At 33.5% G+C, this 19466-nt stretch overlaps 1 protein-coding gene across 22 annotated transcripts in view; it reads right to left on the reverse strand.

Annotated features, from left to right (window-relative positions):
- CLOCK (clock circadian regulator) overlaps positions 1–19466 on the reverse strand; it is a 137500-nt gene that overhangs the window by 109464 nt on the left and 8570 nt on the right. The gene's annotated exons all lie outside the window — the stretch shown is intronic.

Below are 19466 nucleotides of genomic sequence, written 5' to 3' on the forward strand. Positions count from 1 at the left end.
GAAAAAAGTGGTGAAGCAATTTGCCCTGAGTCACAGAGTCACACAGGGGTAAAAGGCAGAGCCCATTTTAAACCCGCATCAACTGACTGCAAATATACTACACATTCTGAAGTTCTTCCCAGCCCACTAGCCTCGAGGGTTGAGAGGGGGGTCCTTGGGAAGGAAGCTGAGGAAAAAGTGCTCGTGGAGGGTGATCCTTTTAGGGGGCTTTTGCAAGGGCCTGAGGGAAGACTGCCTTGGGCCAATAGCCAGCCTCCCTATGAATGAACTGATCAACTAACCATCAAGAAATCCCCCTGCAGAATGATGGGAAAGAAGTCTGTCTCAGCATCATTCTCAATTACTAACAGCTTACCAAACACTTCACTATGTGTGAAGCCTTGTTATAAGTGCTCTACATATGTATTAACTAACTCAATCCTCACAACATCCCTATGAGATAGGTACTTTTATTACCCTGTATTTTCAGTATGATTTTATTAAACTATCCAAACATGGCCATTAATTCTTATTAACAATTAAAGTTAAAATGATCAGAAACATTAACAACATTTCTCACCACAATATTAAAAGCATTTTCATTACCCTTCTACCAGAAAAGTACCATTTTAAATATCAACTAACAAAAATAAAAGGCTACAACATTATTTTGGTTGATTTTTTTAAAAACTAGCAGTTCTATTAAGGAAAGAGTTTGGGAAATCCTTTTCTCCTTATTCATTCACTCACTAGGGTATATTCCACATATCCAGTGGTAAGAAAAACACGCCAAATTCCAGACCTCATGGATTTTAAGCCACTGAAATACAATGACGTTTGACACTCCTGGGCAATTACATTTTTGCAACATATCCTAAGTTTTTTTGAATAAATGAAAACCCAATAACCACACAGACAAAATCCAATGCAACAGAAGAGAATCAAAACTTGAAGTGGATTGTGAGTAAAAATATACACGTTAAGAGGAAGAGAGTAAGAAACTGTTCCACTGAGGAGTATACTCAGGAAGAATGAAAAAATCCTCAAAGAGAGCATAAAGAAATAGTAATCAGTTACAGTGATGAAGGTCCTTAAGGAAATTAACAGTAATGAAAATAAAAAGTATATGAATATTATCCAGCATCAGATTCAAGACTATAATCTAGTGAAGAAAAATTAAACCTTTAACCAGCAGTCTTCACAATGGGACCAGATGGTTTTAAGGGAATCAATTTCCAGATCCTTAATTTCCATAGTTACCAACCAGTTACTAGAATTAATATTAAGGTCAGAGCATTATACTCATTTCTCCTTTCCTACACTCTACATTTCCTACAGTACATTTTATAATCCTCCTTCTTCCAGTTCACAGGAGAAAGATATATTTCTCACACACCTAACATCTCACTACAATGCATTTCCATGATTGGAAAAACACCCAAAACACCAAAGAAGTAATTTGAAATATTGATATCAGGGGAATACCCTTAATGGAAGAACCATATACTAAGGTGGTTTTGTCTTTCCCTATCCCGTACATTTCTGTTAACGATAATACCTGACATGTAAAAGGAGATATTTTGGCCCAAATGGGCTGCTACAACTTTGGGAGGTGGGAATAAGAAAAATTTTTGATTAAAAAGCTATCAGAGAGAATCCAATGAAAACCTGATGATAAATATTGAAGAGTGCTATAATTTAGTTCATCCAGGTAAAAAGCTTATGACTAGACTCCTTACATAACTTATCTAGAATTATGTAGAATCCAAGATCTGGAAAGCATCTTAAATTAGAATTCAAGATCTGTACTTTCACCATTCTCCAAAAAATGACAAAGAAATTAGTACATTCTATCAGTCACCCATGTCTTATGTCTGTGAATTGAAGATACTTTACGTGGTTTTAATGAGTTGAAAAGAGCACATAACCCCCCCCACCAAAAAAAGAAAGAAAGAAAGAAAGAAAGAAAAAGAAAGAGAAAAAAGAGCTCTTACTTCTGTCAAATCAATAGCATGTTTTCAAGTAAAAGTAGTAAACACCGAAGTTAGAGTTTTCTATTTTTTATTGAGAAACATTTTTATTAATTTTTGTCAAAAGAACACTGGACACAGTAAATCCGTATTTTCTTCTAACCTGGACAAGCCTTCATGCTGTCACATATCAACCAATTCTTTGCTCAGTTTTTCATCCCTATGTGAACTTATTAGATACACATTAATTTATCAGGAATACGTTGTATATTCTACTATAAATGATATACTTAAAAAAGTTATCAATACTCTTTTATAAATATCTTTTCTTTTTATTATTAATTTCCACAGAAACCAGTCTCATTCTAACATAATATTCATCCATGAATACATAAATTCCATGAAAAGAACAGTCCCCTCTAAAGAGATACATTTATGTTTAAGAACTATTTAATAAACAAAATCAAGAATATATTTATGTTATACTCATAGTAATTATAATTTAGAAGAAAATTCTTTAACACTTAGACCACTATGGTCACAGTTAATAAACATTTTAAATTTCAATTTACATTCATATTTTTGATGCCCAGAAACACTATTCAAGTGCTGGAAAAAAAACTGCCAACCCAGAATCCTGTATCCAGACAAAATATCCTTCAGGAAAGAGAGGGAAATTTGTCTAGACCTACTCTAGAACGCTAGCTACAGGAGGTTCTTCAAACAGAAAACAAATGATAAAAGAAGGAGTACTGGAAAATCAGGCAGAATGGATAGAAAAGAATATGGGTAAAAACAATAGACTTTCCTTTTGTTGTATTATTTTTGATGGCTTAAGCAAAAATGATGACACTGTGTGATATGGTTCTCACAATATGCAGAAAAAATATAGAAGGCAATATATTAGAAATGGAGGGGGGATAAAGGGACTTAACCAGCAGGCTATAGTAAATTATGTATACAAAAAACAATATTTAGAGCAACCACAAAAAAGCTATTCAAAGAGATACAATCAAAACATTATAGATCAAGATGGAATCCCAAAAGTTCAACTAACCCACAGGTTTGTTTTTTTTTTTTCTCCTTCTAACTACTACTACTAAAAAAGTAGTTAAAGCATAAGATATTCTATCCCCAAGCAGGATAGGGGTCCATCAAGTTTGAGAACATTGATGAGTCACATCCTCTAAGAGAAGAATTTTGAAAGCACTTGTAATACCAGCTTTGACGTTACTCTCACACCCTGCTGGTGGGAGTATAAATTAGTACAAACTGAGAACAATTTATCAGTGTCTTAACAAAATTACAAATGTCTAACCCTTTGGTCCAGCAATATAGTGGGCTATAAACAACATTTAAAAAATGAAACAGGATAAGGAAAAAAAGTTAGAATATAAGACTCTGAGTAATGGTAAGGGTACTTCCTGACTTTTGTTTCAGATACGTGTTTATGAGTATGTATGTGCACAAACACACACACACACACACACATAAGGTCATAAAATAAAATATATCTCTTATTATAGGTTGTGGTCAAACAAGTTTGGAAGCCACTGTTTCAGCTCAAGAAAGAAAGCCTTGGGGGCGCCTGGGTGGCACAGTGGTTAGGCGTCGTCTGCCTTCAGCTCAGGGCGTGATCCCGGCGTTGTGGGATCGAGCCCCACATCAGGCTCCTCCGAAATGAGCCTGCTTCTTCCTCTCCCACTCCCCCTGCTTGTGTTCCCTCTCTCGCTGGCTGTCTCTATCTCTGTCAAATAAATAAATAAAATCTTAAAAAAAAAAAAAAAAAAAGAAAGAAAGCAAGCCTTGGGCAAAGGTACAAGCTGACACTTCAGGAAGAAAGGGTTCATGCCAGGATATGACGAAGTTAAAGAGAAATAAGGCATATAAGGAGACGAAGCAAACATGAGCCAGTACATTAACAAGCTATACAGAGCCATCAGAAAACTTGGCCTGTTTGGGGTGAATGCAGGGGAGAAGAGGAAAGGAGAGAATTTATCTGACCAAAAAAGAGACAGAAAAATCCAGCAAAGTTGTCCCAGGGGTGTTAATTTTTAAACAGAATTCCAAGTATTTCTTGTTTTCCTCAATGACATTATTTTCTTTGTTAACTTTTATAAAGCAAATTTTAAATTATGTATGTGGCTTACATTTCTGGTTCATATTATATTTCTCTCAGACAATGCTGGTCTGGACCTGAAGTGCTAGTTTCTCTTTGCATTCATTTGCTGATTTGTCAAAGAGTTGTGAGACATCTTCCACTGTCATTTTTCTTCTCTTAACCACTTTGGACAGAAATGAAAACTTCCTAATTCGCAACTGCATTCAATGAAAACTAAAAAAGAGCCTACAAAGATGGTGTGTCTCCAGGCTTCTTTTATAACTTGTTGAAATATGATGCAATTACTTGGGTAATACAAAAAAATAAAAACTGAAAAAATGATGCAACAATGACAATTTCCCCCATATTTTATCATCCAATGTGATTCCACCATTCTTCTATTTTCATCTCTTCTTAGAAGAGATGGAAATAGCTGATGAGTCATTATGAAATAAATCATAGAATGATGAAATAGCAGAATGTTTAAATATAAATGAATATAGTACAAGATAGAGTAAGTTTTATTCAACTTAAAAAACAGTAAATTTTGCCTTTGTTCTTTGGAAGACCCAAAGAAAGAATAACACTCATGAAATACTAGTCCTTACAAATTGCCAGAAATGTTTAAAAAAAAAAAAGTATAAAATTAAAGCCAACGGATACTGATGATATACTAAGGGCTAATCAAAAATTGGTAAATAAAAGAAAATTAATCATGAACTTTTCTTGCCTGTCCTGTCAAACTGTATCTCAAGGTAGCCAGAGAGACCAAACTGATGAGAGGGCTAGTCCTTCAAAGAATTTTAGCTAATAAGAACAAAAGAAATGACATATAAATAGATGGGCAGTAATCATCAATAGATTTTAAAAGATTAAGAGAAAAAGTGATAGTCAATTTCACAATGGATCAACTGCATGCACTAATCAATCTTAGCATCTCCAAAAATGAGATGACCAAATATTAAGTACCTCCTGATGTAATATGTAATACATAGTACTACTTATAAAATATTCTTGTTGAAAAAGAGTCAAAATAGGATCAAACCTTCAGATCATATATTCTTAACTGGAGCAATATCACACCCAACAGGTAAGAAGAACTTAAATAACAAATTAAAAGTTTCTTACTCTTCAAAGCACAATACTATGATCTGTCCCCTGGGTTTCAGGAGGTAGACAATTAAAAAAAAAAAAAAATTCTAAAAAGGTCCTTTAAAGAGACAATGAAAAAAGCAAACAAAAAGTTAATAAACACTGCTTTGGATCAAACTTCCAGTTTACATTAATACTGGAAGAAAATAAATAAAATGACATCAGGAAAAAGCAATCAGACAAATCCAGAATGTAAAATATTCTATAGAACAACTGATCCAGTTCCTTCAACATGGAGGGAAAAATAAAGGCAGGGGGAGGAGAGGGCCCATCAATTTTTCTAAAATTTAAAAAGATTCAAAGTCTTTAGTTTTAGAAATATACTTTAAAATACTTACAGATCAATGACATGTGGAATATGCTTCAAAACAATATTAGGAAAGGAGTGAGGGTATAGATGAAAAAAGACCCAATTATTAAAGCTGGTGACAGAGTTCCATCTGTCATTTCTTTATTCTATTCTGTAAACTGCTGTATAGTTTAAAATACTCCATTAAAACAAAATCATGAGTTATTTGAGGAAGATTTTGCTTTCTTAAGAAATCAGAGAACTATATACCCACAATAAAAAAAAGCAGCTAAGAAAAAGAACAAAATCAGTAAGTAGATCAATTAACCCTGGAAGAATCAGATTATTTAGGGTACAGAAGAAAATGCAAAAACAAAACAAAATATACTTAACACACTCCTGAATAAACTGCACTGTGTGAAACAAAACTAGGATGCTATATATTTAACAGACAATACAGATTTTGCTACACCAATAACTATTCTAAATGCTTTACAAATATAAACTCCTTTACCCACAAACTAGTTATTATCTTCATTTTGGTCACATTAAGTGACCTAAGATTATTAAGTGGTAGAGATGGGATCTAAACCCACACAGTCTGGCAGTCTGGTTCTATTGCATAAGCTTGTAACTACTATACCATGTTGCCTTTTGAAATGATACAATCAGAAAATAAATAATGCTACTGAAGTATTAACAATGTGTTTACAGACATTCACAGAAAGGCAGAAAGATATAACTGAAGGAATCTGTCAGAATACATATTAAAAAAGAAGAGGTAGAAACATGAGAAGAGATAAAAGACGTAAAATCAATCCAGAAAGCCAACATTCTGTTGGCAAGCATTTCAAAATGGGAGAACATAGAAAACCAAGAAATATTACCAAAGAAATAATAAACGAATATTTCTCACCTGAAGGAAGACACATGCATTTCAATCACAAAGGGTCCACCAAATCCAAAGAATCCAGTGAGAAGGACAAAAATAATTCATACCTAGACAAGTAACTATAAGATTCCAGAACTACAAAGAAATACTGAAGCTTCCAAAGAGAGAGGAAAGGAGTCTGTTAGAAAGTAACAAGTCTCAGAATACCATCAGACTTCTCATCTTAACACAGAGAAAACTGAGCAAAACCCTCAAGTTCTGAGGGAAAAATCTGAAACTAAATTTCTACACCCAGCCAAACTATCAAGCAATTATGAGCCAGGCCAAAGCCGTTTGAAGACAGCAAGAATTTAGAACCTTGTACACTGAGTTAATTACAAGTACCTTGTATACCGGAGTTAATGTGGGATCTAAGAAACAGTATATCTAACCCAGAAATGCAGGAATACCTTTGAATGAAAGATATACAGACTTCCAAACCTAAAGCAGGCAGGAGGAGGGCTCTAAAAGAGATGTCTCCAGGACAAGTAGGATTCCATCCAACAAATAATAGATATTATGATTCAGCCAGGAAACATGTGAGGCTATGGTAAAGCTATCTTTTTCTCTATCAAGGAAAAAGGCAATTAAAGATGATAATGGCGGAAGATGAACAATATAAAGAAAACTAGTAAGAATATAGTCAGATTATAAAGCAAACTAGTAGTATGATTTTGAAAAACTTACTATTTGTAAGTAAAGATAATCAATCTAACGTTGATATCAAATATTTTATTTTTTGAGTTCCATTAGCATCATGATCTTGGACCCACTGAGAACAAAAATTAACCCTAGCTCAATGATTAACTGCAGTTTACTGTATTTAAAATCAATCTGACAAGCCTGAATTCTTCTCATTACAGAACAGAACATAAATGTTACATTATAAACCCACTCAAATAAATACAAAAGACAGGAGTGGAAATGAAGGAGTAGAAAACACAAGATGAAGAAAAAGATAAAAGTCCTGATGTCCTTTTTTATTATTATTTAAAGATTTTATTTTTAAGTAATCTCTACACACCATATGGGGCTTGAAATTACAACCTGCAAAAGTCACATGCTCTATCAACTGAGCCAGCCAGGCACCCCGAAAGTCCTAGTGTTCTTTCTTATCTTACATAGTAGGGATTTAAAATACAGTATCTAAGGAATTCAAATATTTTATTTACATTTGTAAAAATATTAATAAAAGAACTAAATATAGTAAGTTTTAAACTTTGGAATACAGAGAGAAAAGAGGAGATTAAAGACAGTATAAGTAAGCTAAAGCCTCATCTTTTTTAGCAGGAAGTAAAGAGACATAACTGAAAGTTAATAAATCAAAAAATAAAAGCAGATCCCAAGCCCAGGACCACATGCCTTCACAGGAAAATTCTCTAAAGCATTTAAAGGTTCTCCTCAAACTCTTCCAAAGAATGAAAGAAGAGGGAACATTTCCAAATGCATTCTATGAGGCCAGCATTATCCTGATACCAAAACCAGAAAAAGACACAACAAGAAAATTACAGAGTAATATCCCTGATGAATACTGATGTAAAAATCCTCAACAAAATACTAAGAAACTAAATTCAACAGCACATTAAAAGGATTATGTACTATGATCAAGTGGTATGTATACCTAGAGTGCAAGGATGGTTCAACATATGAAAATCTATCAGTATAATACACTACATTAAGAGAATGAAGGGGGAAAAACACACGAACATCTCAAACGATGCAGAAAAAGCATCCAACAAAATTAAATACGCTTTCCCAATAAAAACACTCAGTAAGCCAGAAATAGAACTACCTCAACATAATAAAGGCCTAATATGAAATGTCCACTGCTAACATCATACTCAACAATGAAAAACTGAAAGCTTTTCCTCTAAGATTAGGAACAAGGCATCACCTCTATTCAACATAGTGCTGGAAGTCCTAGCTAGAGCAATTATTAGGCAAGAAAAAGAAATAAAAGGCATCTAAACAATGAAGGAAGAAATTAAAATTTACCTCTTTTCACAGATGACATGTATGTACAAAACCCTAATGATCCTACACCCACCAAAAAACTGTTAAAACCAGTAAGTGACTTCAACAAAGCTGCATAATATAAAATTGACAAATAAAAATCAGTTTTGTTTCTACACACTAACAATGAGCAATTTGAAAAGGAAATTAAGAAAGCAGCTGCATTTACAATAGCAACAAAACAAATAAAATACTTAGAAATAAACTTAATCCAAATTGGTGAAACACTTGTACATTGAAAACTACAAAATACAGCTAAAAGAAATTAAAGATAAAATTAAATGGAAAGATACTCCGTATATATGAATTGCTTCCTATGACTAGTGGCTACTATTATTCAGCACTGTTATGGAATACTCCCATCACCACAAGAAGTGCTATAAAACAATCCTGGTAGAAATTATAGTGTAGCAAAACCAGAAAATTAACAATAAAAATTTTTAAAAGGCTCTCCACCTTGTAAATTATTATGTGTCTGTTTTTACTTGTTTTCTATTTTTCATATTCCTTGCTATTTCTTTGTTACTATACTGTTTGTGTACTGAGTGCAAAGTATATTTTGTCTACAAAGTTTCTTTCCATTTACTATAAAATAAGCTTTATTCTGACTCATCTGCCTTTTCTATGTTACTTTTCTGTTCATTTTTTTTTCAGAAGTTTTACTTCTGCCAAAAATTGGCCTGTGCCAATTTTTTTTAATTTTAATTTCACATCACTTTTTTAAATAGGAACTTGTATTAGTTTCCTAGGACTACCAAAACAAAGGACTACAAACTGGGTGGCTTAAAACAACAAATACTTATTCCCTCGCAGATGACGTATGTGCCTTCTATACCCAATTTGTTGAGAGTTTTTAACTTGAAAGCATGTTTAACTTTATCAAATACTTTTCTTCTATCTATTCAATAATAATCACTTGTGATTTTTATTTTTCATTCTATTTATGTTGTGTATTGCATTCACTGACTTGTGTATGTTGAATCATCCTTCTACCCCAAGGATATATGCCACTTGATCATGGTGTATGACGTGCCACTTAACGTGCCACTGAATTCAGATTGCTAGGATTCTGTTGAGAATTTTTGCATCTATATTCCTCAGGAATATTGGCCTCCAGTTTTCTCGTAGTATCCTAATTCAGCTTTGTTATCAGGATAATGCCTGTCTTACAAAATGAGTTTGGGAGCACTCCTTCCTCTTCTATTTTTTGGAAGAGCATAAGACTGGTGTTAATCATTCAAATGTTTGGTAGAACTCACCAGTGAAAGCTGATCCTGGGCTTTTTTTATTGGCAGGTTTTTTATTACTATTTCAGTCTCCTTACTTTCTACTTCATGATTCAATTTTGGTAGGTTACATGTTTCTAGGAACTTGTCCATTTCTTCTAGGCTAACTAACTTTGTTGGCATATATGGATTTTTATAGTAGGCTCATGATCCTTTCCATTTCTGTTGTATCAATTGTAATGTTTCCTCTTTCATTTCTGATTTCGAGTCTTTTTTTTTAGTCTAGCTAAAGTCTATCTTTTCAAAAATTAGTCTAGCTAAAATCTATCTTTTCAAAAAACCAGCTATTAGTTTCCTTCATCTTTTATATTGCTGTCCCAGTCTCTAGTTCATTTATCTCTGCTCTGTACTTTGTTTTCCACCTTCTGCTAACTTTGGGCCTCGTGTGTTCTTCTAGTTCCTTGAAGTGTAGTTATATTGTTTATTTGTGTCTTCCTTTTTTCTTAATCTAAGGTATTTATCACTATGAACTTCCCTATTAAAACCGCTTTTGCTACATCCTATGTATTTTGGTGTTTCCATTTTTAAGGGATACATTTTACTCTTGAACACCACAGATTTGAACTGCACAGGTCCATTCACATATGGGGTTTTTAAATATATACAGTACTATAAATTTTCCATATAATTTTAATAACATTTTTTCTCTAGCTTGCTTTAAGAATATAGTATATGATACACAAAATTTATGTAAACTATGTTTTAATCAGCTGCTTATGTTGACCGGAAGGCTTCCTTCCAGTCAACAGTAGGCTATTAGTAATGTTTTTAAGAAGCCAAGTTATACGTGGATTTTTGACTATTCGGGAATTTCAACCCCATGTTGTTCAAGGATCAACTGTATTTTGATTTCTCTTTTACTTTCTTCAACCCATTGATTATTCAGGTGGGTGTTATCTCCATGACTGAATTTTCCAGTTTTCCTCCTGTTGTTTCTAATTTTATTCCATCATGGTTAAAAAGATACTTGATATGAAATTAATCTTCCTACATTTGCTAAGGCTTCTTTTGTGACTTAAGATATGCTCTATCCTAAAGAGAACGCCATGTACATTTGAGAAAAATGCATATCCTGCTGCTGTTGGGTGGAATGTTCTGTTCTATATGTAAGGTATATTTCATGTCCAGTGTTTCCTTATTTCATGTGAAGATCTATCCACTGTTGAAAGGTAGAGTATCGAAGTCCCCTACTATTATTGTATTACTATTTCTCCCTTGATTATCTGTTATTTTCTTAATATGTTTAGATGCTCCAATGTTGGGTACATATATAACTGTGATATCCTCTTAACCTCTTTTTCATTTTATCATGACTTTGTCTCTTGATACAGTTTTTGACTTAATCTATTTTGCCTAAGTATAGCTACCCCTGCTCTCTTCGGTTTCCATTTGCATATATTTTCTTTTTCCATTCCTTTAATTTGAGCCTACATGTGTCCTTAAAGCCAAAATGAGTCTCTCGTAGGCAGCCTACAGTTGGGTCTTGTTTTTTAATCCAGTCAGCCATTCTATGCCTTTTGATTGGGAAATTTAATCCATTTGCATTAAATTATTGATAGGTAAGAATTTGCTAATGTCATTTTATTGTTTTTTAGCTGTTTCATGTAGTCCCCTTATTCCATTCTTCCTCTTTTGCTGTCTTTGTGAACTGATTTTCTGTAGTGGTATGTTTTGAATCTCTTCTCTATCTTCTGTGCATGTACTTCAGGTTTTGCTTTGTGGTTGCCACGAGGCTTACATAAAACATCTTGTAGGCATAACAGTCTATTTTAAGCTAACAGATGCAATCACATACTCCATTCTTTCATGCCCCCCTCCCATATTTTATTTTTGATGTTGAATTTATGTGTCCATATAAACTGTTGCAGCTATAATTTTTAATAGTTTTGCCCTGTAAACCTTTATACTAGTTAAGTGATTAACACACCACATTATATTGTAAGAATACTCTGAATTTGATTATATACTTAACCTTTACCAACCTGTTTGGTAATTCTGTAAGTTTTTATGTTACTAAGTAGCATCCTTTCATTTCAGCTTGAACTCCTCTCAACATTTCTTGTAGGTCAGGTCTAGTGGTAACACCCTCAACTTTTTGTTTGTTGGGGAAGTCTTTAGCTCTCCTTCAATCTTGAAGAACAATTTTGCTGGGTAGTTTCTTGGTGAGCAGGTTCTTCCTTTTGGCACTTTAACTAGATCATCCCACTTTCTCCTGGCCTGCAAAGTTTCTGCTGAGAAATCTGCTGATAGCCTTATAGGGGCCCACTTACATGGAAGCAATTTTTTTTTCCCTTGAAACTTCTAAACCCTTTTATTTTTGACTTTAGACAGTCTTGTTATAATGTCTTGGAGAAGATGATTCTTGGTTTGAAATTTTTGGGCACCTATTAGCTTCATGAACTCGGATCTCTCCCTAGATTTGGGAAGTTTTTAGCCATTATTTCTTTAAAAATTAGCATTCTGCTCCTTTCTTCCTTTGGAACTTCAATAATGCATATAGTTTAATAGTATCTCATCATTCCACAGGCTTTTTTTTTTTAAAGATTTTATTTATTTATTTGACAGACAGCCAGCGAGAGAGGGAACACGAGCCGGGGGAGTGGGAGAGGAAGAAGCAGGCTGCCAGGGGAGCAGGGAGCCCAATGTGGCTCGATCCCAGAACTCCGGGATCACGCCCTGAGCCGAAGGCAGACACTTAACAACTGAGCCACTCAGGCGCCCCTCCACAGGCTTTCTTCACTCATTTTCATTCCCCTTTACTTTTGCTCTGATTACGTATCAAGTGACCTGTCATCATCTTTCTTCTGCTTGGTTGAGTCTACTGTTGAATCTGCTGAAATTTTCAGTTCAATCGCTGTATTCTTCAACTCTAGGATTTGTTTATTTTAATGGTTTCTATTTCCTTTTCAAATTTTCTTTTTGAGAATTTGCTGGGTAATACTGTTCCTCTAGACTGAGGGTTTATATTTAATCCCTATGTGTTTAATTTTTGTTAATTATGCGTAAAGCTTACTTGAATTGTCTAACTACAATATATTGATAATTTCAGCCTGTCAAGCTGTAAAAACTGGCTTAGCCAGTCTATCTGGGAAATTGGGAAACAAAAACTGTACCCATTCAACAAGTGACACTGTCTTGATATGGTCTGCCTATACGCTTTCAAGTAATAGTCTCAGATTACAAGGCAAAACTTTTTTTCACCCTAACCCTTACCTATATTTCCTCTCTCATAGTAACTTTGTAAAAAAGATGTTACATTTTGAAAAAATATAATAACTACAGCAGTTGTGAATAAATTATGCAATACAAAATGGTACCTTAATTAATAACCAGTACCTTCATTTTATGAATGCTAAAAATTTCATAATTATTTGTCCTGTGTCCTTATTAAAGATGTCACTCCTTATATTTAAAATATTCCCTAGAAATTCCAAAAGAGAAAATGCCTTTGAAATATATCATAAATCTTTAGAGGCTATGAGTACATGTTTTGATTTTTACTTCCTGACCCATTTAAGTGTGCTTTTGTTGTCTGAAAGGTATTTATTTAAATTAAAATCTTAAGGTGCTCCCAATCTTTTATTGACTATTGAAATCAGAATTAAGTATTCTTGTCAGGTAAAGAAAAGCAATATATGCCCATCATAGAGAACTACTTGCTATCCTCATAAGTAGAAGAGAAGACTAGGCTAGTGGTGCCTGAAAAAAAAATTTGTACTTTCAGTATGAATTAGCTGTAGTTAAATCTTAAGAGAACTAGAGTGTTTTTCACTTTATACAAAGGAATGAAATAATTATTTAATGGATAAGAAACTATTGTACAAAACCGTTTCTAGGATGCTTTTATTTACCCTATCAATTTTTTTTTTTTTTTTAGATTTTATTTATTTGACAGAGAGAGACAGCCAGTGAGAGAGGAAACACAAGCAGGAGCGGTGGGAGAGGAAGAAGCAGGCTCCCAACGGAGGAGCCTGAGGTGGGGCTCAATCCCGGAATGCCGGGATCACACCCTGAGCCGAAGGCAGACGCTCAAAGACTGCGCCACCCAGGCTCCCCTATCCTATCAGTTTCTTAAAACTTACATATGATTGATGTAATACATATACACGATTAGAAAAAAAAAAGTACAAAAAAGCTTATAATGGAAAGGCAGCCGGCATAACTGTCCCTTACCTGTAGTCCTGCTGCCTAAAAACAATCACCTTCACCTACTTTTGTATTTCACTTATTTTTATATTTATCTCCATAATTGTAGGTAACACATCCTTGTCTTTAGTATCAAGTTATGTCTACTGACTCCCTGCTATGCAAGAGAATTATTTAGTTCCCTTATAATATCTTCAATCTGCATCCTCTTCTCATTCCAAACTCAATCAATCCTCATGTGAGACTAAAAGCTGAATTTAACTTTTATTTCATATTAATTAAATCGCTAGATGTAGCTAGTAGCTACCATATTAGGTGGGCAGCTCTATATTACTCCTATCTTTTGGCATGTATTAAAATTTTCTCTACAATCTAGTATTAGAATCAATTTTTGTTTATGTTCTATAGGTGCTTGAGAAGGTATGGTGTCTATTTTCAAGGTAGAATTCAGTTTATCCATCAAGTTTTGCTTATTAACTGGGGTACTTAGGTGTTTTATTGCCTTAAGGTTTTGTTCATTTGATACACTATGGTCTTCTACCAGTTATGGTTTTTGTGGCAAAATCTCTAGTATGTTTTTTGTCTTTTGAATATTAATTTTTTAAATTATTTTTGTACAGATATTTGGTACTTCATTATAAAATGAAATGTTACAATTAGAGTACTCATCTTTGTATTGCTTAATTCCATCCTCTCTATTTTACAAAATAGTTGTTACTTTTAATAAGGTTTTTATTACTGTACTAATGGACAGCTTTGTAGTCATATCCATATATAATGAACTTAGTCCTCTCTTTATATATTACCTTTTAGTTCTCTACTACAAGCTATGACTCGATGTGCTTATTTTTCCTCCTCCCTTTATCACTAGATTTCAACCAAACACATTATCTTTCTCACTGTTTACCTTTCTACTATTAGGTATACTTCTATTACAACACTTACTGATTTTTAAATGCTATTGACTCCTAGTTATTTCATAGGAGGTAATTAGCATACTTGGCACACTTACTCAAGCTCCCACATTCTTTCCCCCTCTTCCTTCTGAAATTGACAGTTGTTTCATTATTCATGTATGTAGCAGACAAGGTCTGCTCAAATACTGACTTCTCAATGAAGACTTCTCTGTTCGCCCAATTTAAAATTGTAAACCCTGCCTGGTCCCCCTCACATTCATATACCACAGCCCCCTACAGCCTGATGGGTTTTTCTCCAGTAGTAGTAATGACCATCCAACATACTTACTGGTTTCTCATCTAGCTTCCTCCAGTTGGAACATAAGCTCCCCAAAGGCAGGGCTTTTTGACTACTTTGTTCACTGCTATAACACCAGCAACTAGAACAGTACCTGGCACACTATAGATGCTCAATAAATGCTTGCTGAATGAGCAGGAAAAAGTCCACTACTAAAAGTATATTAAAAAACTAAAATCAATGCTGAGAGAAATTACAGGCCTAAATGAATGAAGAGATTGCACTGTGTTTGTGGATCAAAAGACTTGGTATTAAGATATCATTTCTAAAATGATCCATATATTCAATATAATCAATCAAAATCCCAGTAGCCATTTTTATATGAGTGGCCAAGTTAATCTTAAAATTCATATGAAATGAAAGGAATCTAAACAAAACAATTTTGAAGAAGAAGCACAGTGCTAGAGAACTTCCATTACTAAACTTAAAGCTACAATCATCAAGACATTAAGATATTGATGTAAGGATAGACATATAAATCCCTACATAAAACAGATTTCATAAAGACCCACACATATATGGTTAGTTGATGTTCGACAAAAGCAGAAAGGTAATTCAGCAGAGAAAGGATGATCTTTTCTCAATAAACAGTGTTAGAACAACTGTATATTTATGTGGGGGGAAATTTTTTTTTTAAAGAATCTCAACCTTTTCTTCATACCATATATAAAAATTAACTTGAATTGAATCAGACTTAAACACAAAAAGCTAAAACTATAAAACTTCTGTAAGAAAACATGATAAAAATCTTTGAGGTAGATAAATATTTCTTTGAACACCAAATATGAAGCATAAAAGAACTGATAAATTGTATTTCACCAAAATTTAAAACTTTTCAAACATACCACCAAGAAAATAAAGGAAGGCACAGGTTGGGAGGTAACTTTCACAATTCTAACATCTGATAAGAACTTCGTATCAATAAATCAGAGAAAAAGAACCTTTTATGTCTCAATAAGCAAACATTTTTCTAAATGGGCAAAAGATTTAAGCAGACACTTCACAAAAGAAAATACAGGAATGACCAATAAGCACATGAAAACATGCTTAATATCATTAGAAAAAATCCAAATAGAAACCACAATGAGATATACCATTACACAACCACTAGAATGGCTGAAATTCAAAACAGTGATAATACCAAGTGTTGACAAAAATGTACAGCAACAGAAACTCATACCTTTCTGAGGAGGATATAAAGTGGTACACCCACTTGAGGAAACAGTTTGATGGTATCTTATGAAGTTAAACATACAACCCGGCAATACCATTCCTAGATGTTTGCCCAGGTGAAAACCCATGTCCAAAAACGTTTAGCAATTTTGTTCAACAAGGCCAAAAGCTGGAAGCAATCCAAATGTTCACCAACTGACACTTATAAACAAGTTGTCATATTCCATACAATGAAACAGTATTCAGCCATAAAAAGAAAAAGAAACTATTGACAGAGAAGTATCAAAAGCATTATGCTAAATGCAAGCCAGACCCAGAAGACAACATAAAGTATGATTTCTTTTATATTACATTTGCAGAAAAGGCAAAACTGTGTTAATAGAAAACAGATTAGTGGTTGCCAGGGGAGAGAGAATTTTTCAGGGTGACAGGAATTTTCCGTATCTTGATTGTGGTGTTGGGTACAAGAATGCATCTGTCAAAACTCAATCATACTTACACGCACAAACTTTAACATATAAATAAATCTGCATTTTAAGAAGTAAGCTAGGACAAAAACTAAAATCCAACTACCTAATGTATAATAGAATACTTAACACAAAATAGCTCATGAAAATTAAGTATTCTGTGTAGCTTTAAAAATAAGAAGTCCACACCCAGGTAAAATATAACAGCTTACAGTAGGCCAATATTCTTTCTGAGAACAACCAGAAAAGCTAAATAAGTTACAAAAATCCTATTCTTAAAGGCAGAAGATGTAGAAAGATGGAGAACAAGATAGTCTAAAATTCTGAAGGAGAGAGAATCTTTTAAAAGTGTTTAGATGATCTGCAGTTGTCATTGGGTATATTTCCTGATTATGAGCATGGGCTGGAGACTAACAGACTTGTCCTGTGCAGAACACTGATGCTAAAGAATCAAGAACTCAAAAGAGCTTTTCGTGTTCACACAGGGCTGGAGTATTAAACTGGAAGACTGCAGAGACTTCAAGATCAAGGCTACTATCTCCACAAGGCCCTGTGCTTAATTTTATTTTATTTATTTTTAATGATTTTTTTATTATATTATGTTAGTCACCATACAGTACATCCCCGGTTTCCGATGTAAAGTTCGATGATTCATTAGTTGTGTATAACACCCAGTCCTGTGCTTAATTTTAAAACTGTGTAGGGTAAGATGGCTAAAAGTTAACTGAAAAACTTTGGAAAGCACAGTGAAACTTCCCACCTTTGGCACTGCTAAAAGGATAAAAGACCATCAGCCTCTGAAGTGAAAGTCCTGGAAGAACACACTGTACAAATGAGGCAAATAAGAGGAAGAGTATTATCAAACTACTAAAACAGCAATCTAGCCTCCATATAGATTAAGATGATTGGCTCCCCATTCTACCTGTCTAGAAGAAAAAGGGAACCCTGTCTGGCAAAACACTCAGTAACGCTTACTTTATTTTGTTTTTAATCACAATGTCTGGTATTCAATAAAAATTATAAAACAATCAACCAACTTGACCTAATTACATTTACATAACATCAGCCAATAACAACAGAATATTCTTTTTCAAATGCACATAAAACATTTACCAAGATAGACCATATTCTGGGCCAAAAAACAAATCTCAATTAAAAGGATCCAAGTCATAAAAAGTATGTTCTCTCATCACAATGATACCAACTTAAAAATAACAAAGACCTCTGGAATATCCTCAAATATCTAGAAACTAACACATTTCTAAATAACATATTGGTCAAAGATGACACCAAAAAAGTAAATTAGAGACTATTTTGAGCTGAATGAAAATGGAAAAAAAATATATACATATAAATTTGTAAGCAGTACTTAGAGGGAAGTTTATAGCACATCGGGAGAGGGGAGGCGGAGAGGAAATCAATGACCTCAGCTTATATCCTAGAAACTAGAAAAAGAAAAACTAAAATCAAAGTTAAAGAAAGAAAATAATGAAGCTCAGAGCTGAAGTAGAAAATAAACAACAATGAAAAAAAATAGAGAAAACTGGCTAAACCAAAAGCAGATTCTTTGAGAACCTTAATAAAATTAATAAATCTCTAGCCGGACTGATCAAGTGAAAAAAAACACACAGATTAAAGTCCAGCTGAATCTCTATGGATTTATATATTTAATTCACTATGGAGTCTATAGATAGATATTTAAAGGATATTAAGATTATAAACAACTTTACCAATAAATTCTACAACATAGACAAAACAGACAAGTTCCTTCAAAAACTTAGCATGCATGTGAAGACCTAGAAATATACAACATGACCAATAACAAACAGAAAAACAAACCATATAAGTAGACCAGTATATGACGCAGATACTGGAATCAACAGACAAGCACTTAAGTAACTAATCAATATATTCAGGAGAATTGCCAGTATTAATCTATAAAATAGGATTAATGTTCTAGCACTCAAAATCACAATGTAAAATTAAGAATACAATAGATCAGTTTCAACAAAAGAGAAAATAGTTTTACTAATGGAAGAAGGGTCAATAGAAGATACCCAAGTGAAATACTGAGAAAAAAAAAATGTAAGGGGATATGTGGAACATGATCGCTGACTTGTAACATGTCTAAATTACAATCTGAAAAGACAGAAACAGGAGCAATATCTGAAAAGGAATAACAGAACATCTTCAAATTAAAAGGCATCAAGCTACTAATTCAAAATGCTGTATGAACATAAAGCAAAATACTTACAAAGAAAAGCATACCTCAACACATTATAGTCAAACAGCTAAGTCAAAACACTAAGACAAAAGAGAAAGTCTTAAAAGTAGTCAAAGAAAAATAAAAGACACCTTATTCTCCGCCAGACTATAAGGTGATAATTACCTTCTAATAAGACTGGCAGGTGACTTCAACAAAGAGCCAGAAGACAACAAAACGTTTTTCTAATGAAGAAAAATAACTACCAAATTAGAATTCCACATTCAGTAAAAAATACTCTTCAAAAAAGAATGCGAAATTAAGACATTCTCAAAAATTTAAGAAATTACTGTCAGTAGGTAGTATTGCCAGTATTAAGACATATACTAAGGGAAGCTATTCAGACAGAAGGAAAATGATCCCAGACAAAAACACACAAAAGACAGGAAGAAAGAAACCTAGAAAGGGTAAATATTAACAAAATATTCACAAAAATTGGCTG

Source organism: Ursus arctos, unplaced genomic scaffold (assembly GCF_023065955.2).
Source record: "Ursus arctos isolate Adak ecotype North America unplaced genomic scaffold, UrsArc2.0 scaffold_9, whole genome shotgun sequence".
Classification (NCBI taxonomy): domain Eukaryota; kingdom Metazoa; phylum Chordata; class Mammalia; order Carnivora; family Ursidae; genus Ursus; species Ursus arctos.